The sequence below is a fragment of the Neovison vison genome, chromosome 1, assembly GCF_020171115.1.
Source record: "Neovison vison isolate M4711 chromosome 1, ASM_NN_V1, whole genome shotgun sequence".
Taxonomy (NCBI): Eukaryota; Metazoa; Chordata; class Mammalia; order Carnivora; family Mustelidae; genus Neogale; species Neogale vison.
The window spans coordinates 94,795,300-94,809,818 of record NC_058091.1 but is presented as its reverse complement, the minus strand read 5'-3'; positions in this window follow the sequence as shown (position 1 = coordinate 94,809,818).

Below are 14,519 nucleotides of genomic sequence, written 5' to 3'. Positions count from 1 at the left end.
TACATTTTCTAAAACTTCTTTTGAAGAAAATACTTTTTTTTTTTTTTTTTAAGATTTTATTTATTTGACAGAAGGAGACACAGCAAGAGAGAGGGAACACAAGCAGGGGGAGTGGGAGAGGAAGAAGCGGGCTCTCCACTGAGCAGGGAGCCCAATGCAGGGCTCAATTTCAGGATCCTGGGATCATGACCTGAGCCAAAGGCAGATGCTTAACTATTGAGCCACCTAGGTGCCCCCAAAATACTACATTTCTAGTAAAAAGAAGTAACTTAATTTTGTAGCTTTTTGAGATAAAATAAATAATATTGTAAGATATTTAAAATCTAAAACATGATGATTTATTTTATTTTTTTAAGATTTTATTTATTTATTTGTCAGAGAGAGAGGGAGAGAGGGCGAGCACAGGCAGACAGAGAGGCAGGCAGAGGCAGAGGGAGAAGCAGGCTCCCTGCCGAGCAAGGAGCCCAATGTGGGATTCGATCCCAGGACACTGGGATCATGACCTGAGCCGAAGGCAGCTGCTTAACCAACTGAGCCACCCAGGCGTCCCTAAAACATGATGATTTAGTATACATATATACCATAAAAGGATTCCCCCATCAAGTAAGTTAATGAACACACTCATCATCCTGCATATGCCTCTCCCATTTTTTTTGGTAAGAACATTTAAGTTCTCTTTGAGCAAATTTCAACTTCTTCTAATGTATTTTGTGCAGTTTAAGCTGAAAAAATATGAAAATAAGCTATATTTGGCCTGGTTATAAAGTTTCAGACTATAAATACATATTTAGTTTGAATCATATGAAATTATCAGTAATTAGCTATTTTATAAAAATAGTCATTTCATAGAGTCAATTTGATAAAATTCATATGGAAACAAACTCATTAAATAGGATTATGAAGGGGAATAGTTTGAGATTTCTTCTTTTCAACTGGAATTAAAATAGTTTTATATTTTACAGTAATAAAATTACAATTAAGAACTTTCTGCATTCAGTATATTTAAAAAGTAAATCTCTCTATCTACACTCTGGAAATTGTTAATATTTGGCATATAAAGTTAGGAATAATATAAATGCATAATTTTATCTAAGATATTTTTGAGACAACTACAGGTGAGCCATTAGTCAGCTTATTCATAACCTTTCCTCTCTGCAGGTATATCATGAATATTTTCTTCTCATTCCCTTTGATATGCCATATGTATTATAGCAAGCACCAATATATTTTAGGCTGAACTGACATAGAACTAATTGAATGTTTTGTTCCAATTTTGTCCCTCAGTTATATGGCAATACAATAATATTTTAAAGGTAGTAAAATATTTTTATTGGGTATAAACATCTACACGTTCAGCAATTCATCATTGCTGGGCTCAGGAAACAATGAATATTAAGGATCAATAAAAAAAGATTTATATCAAATTCTGGCTATTTACGAGTATTAAAGTATAGGACATTATAAGCTACCTTTTAAAAAAATGTACAATTTAATGTATTCATTTAGTTTCAGTTTTAATAGTTTTAGTAACAAGTACAGTGGACTGGACTACCCAGGAGAAACAAAACTAAAAAAAAAAAAAAAAAACTAAATGAAAACAACAAAGGAAAATATATGATGGAAAAAAGCAAAAGCAAACAAAACAAAACAAAAACAAGAACAGCTATATGATGAAAAAAAGCAAAAGGAAAAAAAGAATAGCTTCATCATCAACTGGGTGACTTGTATTGATTTTACTCTTAACACTACTGAGAAACATTAAATTATATTCCTAATTCTAAAGTAAAATGTGTTTGTTTCAGCAGTCAGCATTTAGTAGACACATTTTTTTTTTCTCCATGTAGGGCGGTAAGCTGGTGGATAAGTATTCAAGGAATGAAAGAATGTGATCCATGCTCTCTAGAAAATCATGGTCATCTATCGGAGAAGCACCCAAATAGATAGGAGACACATGTAACAGTTTTTGCAACTGTAAATCAGTAGCATTTGAAAGGCGCTATATTTGGACCCTAAAGAAAAATTGTGAGTGTGCACAATACAAATGTCTGTGTGGGAGGTAGATGTTGAGTTTATTCTCCTTAGTTTAGCAGAGCTCGATCATTAACTCCATAGCTTCAGCACGAGGCAGACCCTGTCACATACTGAGATGGAAACCAGCCAAAAGATAAGGTGATCATGAAATATTAGTCTCAGAGTCACACTTCTATCAAACCTAAAGAAGAAAATAGACTCAATAGCATCTCCAATCCTCATGGCAACAGTTCCCATGTAAATCTTTCAGGATATGGAATCACTGGGCTGGTATAGTAAATTTACACATGGGTTTAGTTTTTAAAATAGTAATTCTAAGTATAGTTAAGTAGATGTATAGGAAACCTAAGGAAATCCAAAGAGCAGGTACTAAGTCTGAAATTTACAACCCCAGAAATTGAAAAAATAAATAGAATAAAAGGATATTGGACCCTTAAAAAGATACTACAACCTAAGAGAATTACAAATGATTTATTAAAGGGGCACCTGGTTGTCTCATGTGGTTGAGCATCCAACTTGATTTATGCTTAGGTCATGATCTCAGGGTGATATCTGAATCCCACATCCAGCCCTCTCTCAGCGGGAGTCTGGTTGAGATTCTCTCTCTATCCTTCTGCCCCTCCCCTTGTAATCAATCAATCAATCAATCATCTTTAAGAAAAATAATTTATAAAAGAATGTTTTTTAAAATACCTATAATAGGAAACAAATATTGGACCTTTAGCTTATTTAGCTCTACTTCATGCTAACTCTATCAAATTGAAGAATAATGCAGATTAAGAAATTAAATAGAAGTTGAATAAAAAATATGACTGAGTCAAAAGTAGGTATGAAAAAAAAAACTTGGATGAAAAAGAGAGAACCAGAGTTATGTAATAACCTAACACAAGATTAAAAATAAATAATACAGGATATGAAGATCATGATTGCTACTATAAGGGGGTTGGACAATAAATTATACAGAGTATTTACTTGAATAGTCTTTACCTGAAAACAGATGAGTTAACTCCTAAAGAAGAAGAAAAAAACCTCCAGTGTGGAGACATCATTTGAATAAGGTCTTAAGGATGATGAAAAGGTCTTCTGTGAGAGGGAATGGTATATACTAATGCACAGATGTATGAGGAAAAATGACAGAGTCAAAGTACCAGAGACAGTTGATACCGCTCTAGCATAAAGTTAACAATAGGAAATGAGCTCAGTGCATATATGATTAATTTCTTGGTGTCAGACATAAAATTCATTCCAGTTACTTAGAAGAAAAAAATGTTGTTAGAGAAAACTATGTGTAACATAATCTTTATAAGGGCCAGGAATAAGGTTTATATGCTAGACAGCGAACCACACAGAAACTGGGAAAATTTACTGGTGGATGAGTTTCTTCCATTTGAAACCTATTTTTAAAGTTTCCTTGGGAGGTCAAAACAGTTTACCTGAATGAGTCAAGATTACCCTTCACTTTAAAAATCCTTTAAGAATAGTTCAATCCCCCTACTAAGGACAGTCCTAGTCCCCTACATCCTCTAGGATCTCCAGTGAATGCCTTAGGTGATCTTCCACTCTGGCAGGATGGAGAGAAACATCCTTGTTAACTGGGAATTCCAGTTAGTGTTTACCTATTTTCATGCAGTTTAATACTCCAAATATGCCATCTTTTATTTAGTAGACTCCAAAAGCAGATTTCTGGGGACACATTTTCTGAATAGCCCACTTTGTTTCTGGAAGTCTGTCCCACAATGACAAGTCACCCCAAACTCCAATTTACATCTTTTGAGATTCCAGAAGGTCAAGATCTGGATGCATCCCTCCTCCCTTGGTCCATCATCCAAAAATTGCTTCCAGGGAGAAAAAATACTGTAGGGTTTAGGGGTACCTGTGTGGCTCAGTTCATTAAATGTCTGCCTTCACTCAGGTCATTGTCCCAAGGTTCTGGGATTAAGCCCTCTATCAGGGACCCTGCTTATTCTTCCACTGCCCCTTCTTGTGCTCTCTCTCTCTCTCTCTCTCTCCTCCCCTCTCCCGCTCTCTCTCAATCTCTGTTAAATAAATAAATAGAATATTTAAAAAGTATACTGTAAAGTTTATTTCTGTTAGTTCCGTGCTTACAATCTTACTTTGCTTATTGTAAAATCTCTGAACAAATATGTTTTTTAGTAGTTTTTCCCACTTTTTATAGTTGCTCATAGGAAAGGGTAAGTGTGCTTCTTTTTACTGAATCATGGCCTGTATGAAGCAAAGAAGTAAAACTCTTTGGGAAATATTTTAAATTTTCTTTTACCTTAGGTTTAAAACATCAGAAAGGAAAGAATATCTAAAAGCTGATTCCATTGACTGTCTGCTTCATAATTTCTTGGAATGCTTATTGAAATTCAGATTCCTCCATTCTACCCTAATCTAATCAAAATTCCCATGTATGAGTTCATAGTGTTTATATTTTTAATAAGCTTCCCCAAATGATTATTAGAATAATGATTACAACCCCACAGAATGGGAAATAGGTGAAGATATGTTTTATAATTTTCCTGCATGTGCAGTATGGAATGTATATAAATTATTTATAAGAATATCAGAGTAAATGAACCTGGATTTTAAACACCCTAATTGGGAATGGTATAATTCAAAATGCTAGGACCCTCTTGTTCAAATGGATAATTATGGGATTTAGGCTGTTGTAAAATAACACTTTTGGAAATGTTATAATATGAAAAAAGAGTTGCAATATGAAATTTCCACTCCATTGTGTGAGACTTGAAATGTGTACTAACATATTCCTATGAAACTGAAAGCAATTCTGAGGGGAATAAAATGTGTCTCGTACAACTTTCTGACTTACATAAGTAATCGTGAAAGCAAAGGTACCATAGCAAGACTGCTAGAGAAGAATGTTAGGTGTTGCCGGCAGGTGAATTCAGAGAAGGTCAGTAATGAAGAAGGGTAATGTATTTGAGCAAAAGGCAAAGAAAGCAACAGAACTGGGGGCTTTGGAAGATGGACATTATTATGCTTAAACTGACTGACTGGAGGTCAAAAGGCCCCAGATATACCATTGCCTGAGTGGCAAGTCGGTTAAGCATCTGACTCTTGATTTAAGCTCAAGTTATGATCTCAGGGTCATGTAATCAAGCCCTGCATCAGGTTCTGTGCTGAGCATGGATCCTGCTTCAGATTCTCTTTTCTTTTCCCTCTGTCCCTCTTCTCTCTCTCTTAATAAAAAGAAAATAAACGAAAAGAGAAGAAAGCCTTGTTTGTGTTACATCATGTTCTAAGGAACACTTGTAAGTAATATGAAGTCATTCCACATTAAGTGAGATGGACTAATATTGAATCATTTCTTCCTTTTAAGAAGAAAGCAGTAAAGAATAATCTTGAGTAGGGGAACATGGGGGCTCAGTTGGTTAAGTATCTGACTCTTGATCTCAACTAGGGTCTTGACTTTGGGGTTGTGAGTTCAAGCCCCATTGTTGGACTCTGCACTGTGCAGGGAGCCTAGTTAATAAAGAAAGAAAAAATATTAAGAAAAGATGAGGAGAATCTGGCTTTGCTCTTTCCCAATATTTATCCAGAATATTGGTTTATGCCAAATTATATTTAGGAAATATTTTAGGTGACTGCTTCTGAAAAAACACTTGCCCAAACACTTGGCTGCTTTTTTTTTATGTATGTATATAGATTTTTTCAAAGATCAAATTAGCTATGTGAAATTATGCCATTTTTCAGAATGAAATTGTTGATCGAAGGTAGAAGGCTACAGATTTAAAGGAAATCATAGTGCTACCCACTTTTTCTTTCAGCCTCTTCAGGTTTGAACTTGGGTGTCTCCACCTGTTAACTGTGAGAAGGAGAAGGTAGAATGGATAGTTTGTTAGCTTAGCCTTTTAGAGCTGTTTGCTGATCATGCTGAGCACTTGAAAATGACTTCCACATAGTAGCCCTTACTTTATTTCCAATCTTTTAACCCACTTGACCCCACATCCATCTGAGGAGCATTGCCTGTGCAAAGATCCTTCACGAGGCAATTTGAGTAAGGGAATGATTGGATTGTTATCAAACTATCTCCATGAATAGGGAAAAAAATTAAACACGTGCTGTATTTGACCAGAATCAGCAGCTTAATTTGAAAAACAGTGTAATTTGATAGAGTGGAGAGATGGAGGCTTAAGAGGAGGACAGATTTATTGCAGCTTCTTTTTTAGTTTTCTCCAGTGAAATAATTTGATGGCTGCGTATTTTAGTTTTGCTTTACCTAAACAGACTTTCTTTATCCCACTACATTCCCCCTACTCAGAACTAGTCATTCTTTATGTATACCGTAAAATTTTAATTTTTTTAAAAATAGTTTTAGATTTAAGAAAAGTTATAAAGAAAACAGAGTTCTGTATCCCTGCGCCCAGTTTTCCCCCTTGTTAGTATCTTACATAACTATGATTCACTTTTCAAAATAACTGAACCAATATTGCTGCATTATTTTTAGGAAAGTTTCACACTTTGTTTTTAAAATTTTTACCTAATCTCTATATTCCGTCCCAGGATTCTCATGTTCTCTTATGCTCCACTAGACTGACAGTTTCTTAGACTTTTCTAGTTTTTGATGACTTAGTCTTTTTTTTTTTTTTTTTTTTTTTTTAGAGCAGGCATAAGTGGGGAGAGGAGGGGCAGAAGGAGAGAGAATCTTAAGCAGGTTCCACACAATGTGGGGCTCGATCTCACACCCCAGAGATCATGACCTGAGCCAAAATCAACAATTGGATGCTTAACTGACTGAGCCACCCAGGTGTCCCATAGGTATTCTTTTTTGATTGAATGATTAATTGACTGGTAAGAGAAAAAGCCAATAAAATTAAATATAAAATTAAATATAAAATTTAATAAAGAAAATGCAGGGATACCTGGCTGGCTCAATCTGTTAAGTATCTGCCTTAGGTTAAGGTCATGATCCCAGGACCCTGGGATCAAGCCCAGCATTGGGCTCCCTGCTTAGCAGGATGCCTGCCTGTTTCTCCTTCTCCCACTCCCCTGGCTTGTATTCCCTCTCTTGCTGTGTCTCTCTCTGTCAAATAAATAAATAAAATGTTTAAAAAAAATGCAATTGACTAAAAAAAGATTTGAAATATCCTTGGGTTGATCTCTAGTATATCAGAACTTGGATTTTAGAGAAAATAAAGACAATGGTAAGCACTCATTTGCTTAGTTTCTGAACTATCACTTAAAATACAATTTTTGGCTACTCTATATGTACACCTTTCACCATGGATAAAAGTCTGAAGACATCAGGTTTTTTTTTCCCCTCACTGGTCTTTAGGACATGTGAGTTTCCTGGATCACTACCATTTATAGTCATGACTTAACTACAAAGCTTGACCTTGAAAGGTAAGGTATTATTCTGAGAATAATTTCTTTATGGAAACTATCAAGTAGCACGACACTTTGCATTCTTTCTAAATGCATATTTCTCTACCTACTCAGTTCTAGCAAACTCTTGAGCCAGGGAAAATATCAAAACATTATAATCAGTTCTCCATCAACATGTATTTGCATTTAAGGATCTAATATGATGTTGATACCTCAGTAAGAAATGTTTAAATTGATGTCTATGTGATTGCAGAGTTGTTTGTATTTTAACCTCATTTGCAAATGTAATCAAGAAGTATGTATGAAGAAATTGGTGGGTATAATCAAATGGGGGAAAGGGTGTGGAAGAAAGGAAGCTTAGGCAACAATTGTAATTGCTGCTGATTGTATGGTTTTGTTCCAAGTCCATCACAGGAAAAAAGTATTATGGATACAGTTATTGGACCTATAATTTTCTCTAATTTTCAGATTCTCTTTCAGACTGAGAACTAATATTTTGTCATTCTTATGTTTGGTCCCTTGGCTAAAACGATTCTCTGAATCTCATTTATTATAAATGCAAAACAGAGTTTCAGAGACCAGGCTCTATGCCACTATGTTGTTTTATGGACACGGTAAAGATTTAGGCACCAGACAGACCTAGGTTCAAGTTCTACTCCTGCTGCTTAGTATCTGTTTGTTCATTGGCAACCTCTTTGATCCTGTTTAATATCTGGATCCCTAAGTTGGTGTATATGATGACCATCCAAAAAAAGGAAATACATTGAAGAATGAATCACAGAATAATTATTCAAATGTAATTTTTACTTTTACTTTTTGTAGGAAAAAATAAATCTAGCTTATCCAAATTCATCCAAACTAATTTATGTGCTTAATTTAAACTGAAAGGAAATACTTAATTTTCTTACTTTGTCCACTGAAGATCTAAAGGATACTAGTATATAAGGCATGCTATTGATTTAATCAAGCTATGCATCATATACACATGGAAGCCCACAATAGGACATTAAAACTAATTTTTTAAAAAGATTTTATTTATTTATTTGACAGACAGAGATCGCAAGTAGGCAGAGAGGCAGGCAGAGAGAGAGGGAGAAGGAGGCTCCCTGCTGAGCAGAGAGCCCGATGCGGGGCCAATCCCAGGACCCTGGGACCATGACCTGAGCCAAAGGCAGAGGCTTTAACCCACTAAGCCACCCAGGCGCCCCAACATTAAAACCAATTTTAATAAGTATGCTTGAGCATATTCCCTTTGTCACCAGAAGCATTACCAAAAAAATAAATGACAAAGTCCCAAGAAAGAAAGCATGCATGCCCCTCTGCTTGTGTTCATAAAGCTTCAGTTTCCATGTAAACTCTAGTGCCTGAATTATAAATACAGTTTATTAGTATCATTAATGAGTATCTTCAAGTGTCCTTTATTAGCTACCAAGTGAACTTTTTCCATCTCTGTCAGCTTTCCATCTTACAGCAACAATTTTCACTTTTCTTTGCAATGAGATGTCATTGTGGCAAGAGATGATGAATGATACTCAGAGAACTGTTCCCTGAAGTATTTTTGGAAAGGCCATGTGTTCAGTGTAGTTTATGTCAAAAGGTACAGACCACAAATCCAGATTCTCTCCATATGCTTGAAGGTCAGACAATGGCAATGAACACGAAAAGAAAGACAAGACACCTCTTGTCATTGCTTCTATTTATGATCTCTTCCTAAGAAAATCTCATTTTAGAGTGCTTTTCTAAAAGTAATTCATATCAAAAAGTAGAAATCATCTGTTTTGAAGTGTTTTTCAGGCTAAGCATAGCATTTGTCCTGCTCATTGGAGAGAGTTTCTTATAAGTCAGGATAAGGTTACTTTCTATGTTTTAAAAGGAAAACTCTTAACTTTATTTAGATTAAGTAAAATCTTTAATCATTAAGTTTTATCTAGTTTAAAATTTCCACATGTACTTCCATTTGCAAATGGATACATCTTTTTACTTTGCATTATTTTCATCAGAAGCTATCTATAGCATATTCATTCGGTGTTCTTTTCTCTATATTTTTTCAGAAATATTAAACAAAATGGAGAGATCGAATGACAGAAAGTTTCAGAATATAGTAAATATAATTTATGCCTATTTTTATATGTCCTGCACTCTGACAAGGTATTGTATTATATGGCTTTCCCTTTTATCAGAACTCCAATCCAGATTAAACCCTAAAATATAAATTGATGGAAATGCAAGTTTATAAGGCCAAGTTACTTAAAATATAAAGAAATGTTGTCCTCAACTAGCTTCTTATAGACCACTATGGAAACCATGTAACACATGAGGCTAGACAAGTACCAAAAGCACTCAGAGTGTAAACAGTGACCACCTGGCCAATCTCCTTGTGAATGAATAATTTTCTGCTAAAAAGAATCTTACATGATGGAGAAGACAGATAAATATAGCACTATAGATTGTGTATAATCCCTCAATCAAAAAGGGGGAAAAGGTATGGAAAGGAAAAGAAGAGGTAGTGGAAGGTATAAGTTAACTTTGAGAGTATGAAGCAAGTTACCTATTTTTCAGGGGATGAAAATAGTCCACAACTTGTCTTCAAAGTGGTAGAACTGAAGTCTTTCTGTTTAGTACAATTAGCATAAAATATCCTATTAGTTTCAGGTGTACATCATAGTAATTAAATATTTTTATGCATTATGAAATGATCCCCACAAGAAATCTAGCTACATCATATAAAGTTATTACAACATTATCAACTATATTCCCTATAGTGTACATTACATCCCCATGACTTATTTATTTTATGGTTAGAAGACTTAATCAACTTCACCCATTTTGCCCAGCCCTCCAATACCCTCTACTGTGGTAATCACCAGTTCTCCATACTTACGGGTCTATTTCTGTTTCATTTGTTTGTTTTTTAGATTCCATATATCAGTGAAATCATATGGTATTTCTCTTTCTCTGGCTATTGCACTTACCATAACAGTTCATCCATGTTGTCCCAAGGGGTGAGATTTCATTCTTTTTTTATGGCTAAACCTATATTACAATACCACATTTCTTCTTCCCTTATGCCATACTGAAATTTCCCACGAAACATTCCAGGGTCTCAGGCAGGTTACTCTTCCTGGAATCTTGTCTCGGTGCATAAATTGACTTGCATCTGCATGATTTCCAGCTACTGTTACATGGGATTTGCCTCCCACTTGTCTTATCTTTTCAGGAGCTTCCCTATCTTGCAAAAACAACTAGCATTATTTTCACACGTTTTAATCCAGAGGGGACAAAAAGAAAGTGTTTTTTTCACTTTAGTCTAGATGACATAGGACAGTACACCATCTGGGATCAGGATAAAGGAGAGCATTCAATCTTACAGAAAGTCTGTAGAGCAAGTTCAGGATACTACGCATCTTCAGAGGTTAGATCGGTTAGATGTATGGTGACTACCTTGTTCCTCTTCTTCATGGTTATTTAATAGTGTCACACAAAGCTCAAATGAAATTAGCACAGATGCACCTGCAAATCCCTGAACCAAGTCTGCCAGGAATTCTGACTTTTTAACCCCAGTGTTAGCATTCACCCTAGTGTTGTCCCCTCATCATCCTGAGAAAACATGCCACATTTTGCTACCTCTTTCTGAGGTAGACTGCTATTACCCATCTGATACTTTCTGAGGTAGACTGCTATTACCCATCTGATACTTTCTGAGGTAGACTGCTATTACCCATCTGATACTTTCCCCATTGGTCTGTTCATAGTTCTTCCAGATATAAAATTTCTTGATCAGAGCTATGATACTGATACAGATCCTTTATATGAAATTATACAACACATACATTAATGTAAGCTAGTTTAAAGAAAAAAATCATAGAAGTGTATGGATAAAAAATTAAAATTAGTCCTCTATACCAGTTTTTGCCCATTTTTTGCCCTCTATCACATTTTGCCCATTAATCCCTGTATGTATGCATACATGTATAAATTTCTAGACATTTAAAAAAACATTTTAAAACATACATTACCTATATCTATTGCATCACCATTGTTTTAGAAATTAAATCATTGTATAGTAACTTTTAAAAAATTAAAATCACATCTTGAATAGTTTTACAGGTTAATATCTATAGACTGATCTCAATTTTTACCTGTTGCATACTATAGCTCTGACATTATGTAAACCTTATTTTATGAGTATTTATGTTTTAAATATTTTGATATTAAAGATGAACATCCCTCTTTTCATTCACATATATAATATATTGTTAGAACTGACTTGCCATGGTGAAATTGCCTAATCAGTGCATTTGTATACTTTATAATTTGGTAGAAATTTAAATTTCAAACCAAATATATTGTACCAGTGTGAAATTCCACTAGTAATAAATTATAATTTCCATGTATTTTTCTATTACTGGACAATATCAGTCTTCCTTTTCCATAATAGGCCAAAAATACCTCAATGTTTCAAAATGCATGTGTGAGATTGATTTCAGAAGCTTTTAATATGTTGGGACCTTTTATTCTTTCTTGAATTGTACCTTTTTCTTATCTCTTTATTGTTATGCTTACCAGAGAATTTTCATTTAAGCTTAAGATTGTTTCTGTGCCTAGGTCTGTTTCCATCAGAATTTGTCCCTTCCATAAGATAACCTCACATTTTTTCCAAATATTTTGTTTATTTATTTATTTATTTGACAGAGAAAGACAGAGACAGTGAGAGAGGGAGCTCAAGCAGGGGCAGTGGGAGAGGGAGAAGCAGGCGTCCCACTGAGCAGGGAGCCTGATGTGGAGCTCAATCCCAGGACCCTGGGATCATGACCTCAGATGAAGGCAGTTGCTTAGTGACTGAATCACCCAGGTCCCCCGATATTCTCACATTTTCATGACAGTTTCCCCACTGAGTGCACCACCTAATTCTGTGAAAATGATTTTTTTTTAAAGTATGGCTATTAAAGTACCAGAGACAATATTTGATATTCTATTTTTTTTGCATTTTTATTTTAATTCCAGTTAACATACAGTGTTCTATTTGTTTCAGTGTATCAAACAGTGATTCAATGATTGCATACTTCACCTGGTGATGTATGACAAGTGCACTCTTTAATCCCCATCACTTATTTCACCCAACCCCCTATTATCCACCCCCCTACCTCCGGTAACCATCAGTTTGGTCATTTTGTTCTTTATAATTAGGAGTATGTTCCTTGATTTCTTCATATCTCTCTCTCTCTTCCTCTCTCCCTCCCCCTCCCTCTTCCTCCAACTCCCACTTTCCTAGCCCCCCTTTATAGCTTTGGTCATTTGTTTTGTTTCTTAAATTCCACATATAAGTGAAATCATATACTATTTGTCTTTGACTGACTTATTTTGCTTAGCAACATACTCCATTCATGCCACTGCGAATGACAAGTTTTATCTCTTTTCTATGAGTGGGTAATATTTATGAGAGGAAAAAAAAAAAAATATATATATATATATATATATATACACATATTTATCCATTCATCAATCATTGGACACTTGGGCTTCCATACCTTGGTTATTGTAAATAATGTTACTATAAACATAGGGTGCATCCCTTTGAATTCGTTTTTTGTATTCTTTGGGTAAATGCCCAGTAGTGTGATTGCTGGATCATAGGGTAGTTCTATTTTTATTTTTGGGGGGGAACCTTCATACTGTCCTTCATAGTGGCTGCACCAGTTTGCGTTCTGACCCACAGTGCCTAAGTGTTCCTTTTTCTCCACATCCTCACCAACATTTGTTGTTTCTTGTGTTGTTGATTTGAGCCAGTCTGACAGGTGTGGGGTAATAATCTCATTGTACTTTTGATTTGCATTTCCCTGATGTTGAGTGATGAACACCTTTTTAGGTATCTATCAGCTGTCTGGATGCCTTCCTTGGAGAAATGCCTACTCAGATCTTCTACCTATATTTTAGTTGGATTATTCTCTGGGTGTTGAGTATAAACACACACACACACAAACACATTTATATATTTATATATTTAGAATACTAACCCATTATCAGATATGGCATTTGTAAAAATCTTCTCCAATGGGATAAAGTTGCTTTTTGTTTTGTTGTTTCCCTTGCTGTGCTTTTTATTTTGATATAATTTATTTTTGCTTCTGTTTCTTTTGCCTCAGGGGACCTATCTGGAAAAATGTTGCTATAGCCAACATCAAAGAAATTACTGCATATGCTCTTTTCTAGGACTTTTATAATTTCAGGTCTCATATTTGGTCTTTAATCCATTTTGAATTTATTTTTGTGTATAGTGAAAGCAAGTGGTTCACTTTCTTTTTTATGTTGCTGTCCAATTTTCCCAATACCATTTGTTGAAGTGATGGTCTTTTTCTCACTGAATATTCTTTCCTGCTTTATTGAAGATAGTTGTAGGTTTATTTCTGGGCTTTTAATTCTGTTCCATTAATCTATGTGTTTATTTTTTGTGCCAATACCATATTGACTTGATTACTACAGATTCGTAATATGACCTACATCCAGAAATATGATATATCCAACTTTGCTTTTCTTTTTCAAGATTGCGCTGGCAGTCTGGGGTCTTTTGTGGTTCCATACAAAATTTTGGTTGCTTATTCTATTTCTTTGAAAAATGCTGTTAGTATATCGATGGGGATTGTGTTAAATGTGTAGATTGTTTTCTGTAGTATAGACATTTTAAATATATTGATCTTCCAATTCATGAACATGGAATGTCTTTTGATTTCCTGTATCTTCTTCAATCTCTTTCATTACTGTTTTATAGTTTTCAAAGTAGTGGTCTCTCACCTCTTTGGCTAGGTTTATCCTAGGTATCTTACTATTTCTGTTGCAATTATAATCAGTGTTGTTTTCCTAATTTCCCTTTCTGCTTCTTCACTATTTGTGTATAGAAATGCAAAAGAATTCTGTGCCTTGACTTTGTGTACTGTGACTTTATTGAATTTGTATATCTGTTCTAGCAGTTTTTTGGTGTTCAGATTTTTTATGTATGATCATTACTATATATATATTTTCCATCAGACATGTTAATTATACCTGCTTCACTTAGGTCTCTTGCCATGGCCTTGTCCTGTTCTTTCATTTGGGACAGATGCCTATATCTCCTCATTTTGTCCAAATCTCTGTGCTTGCCTCTT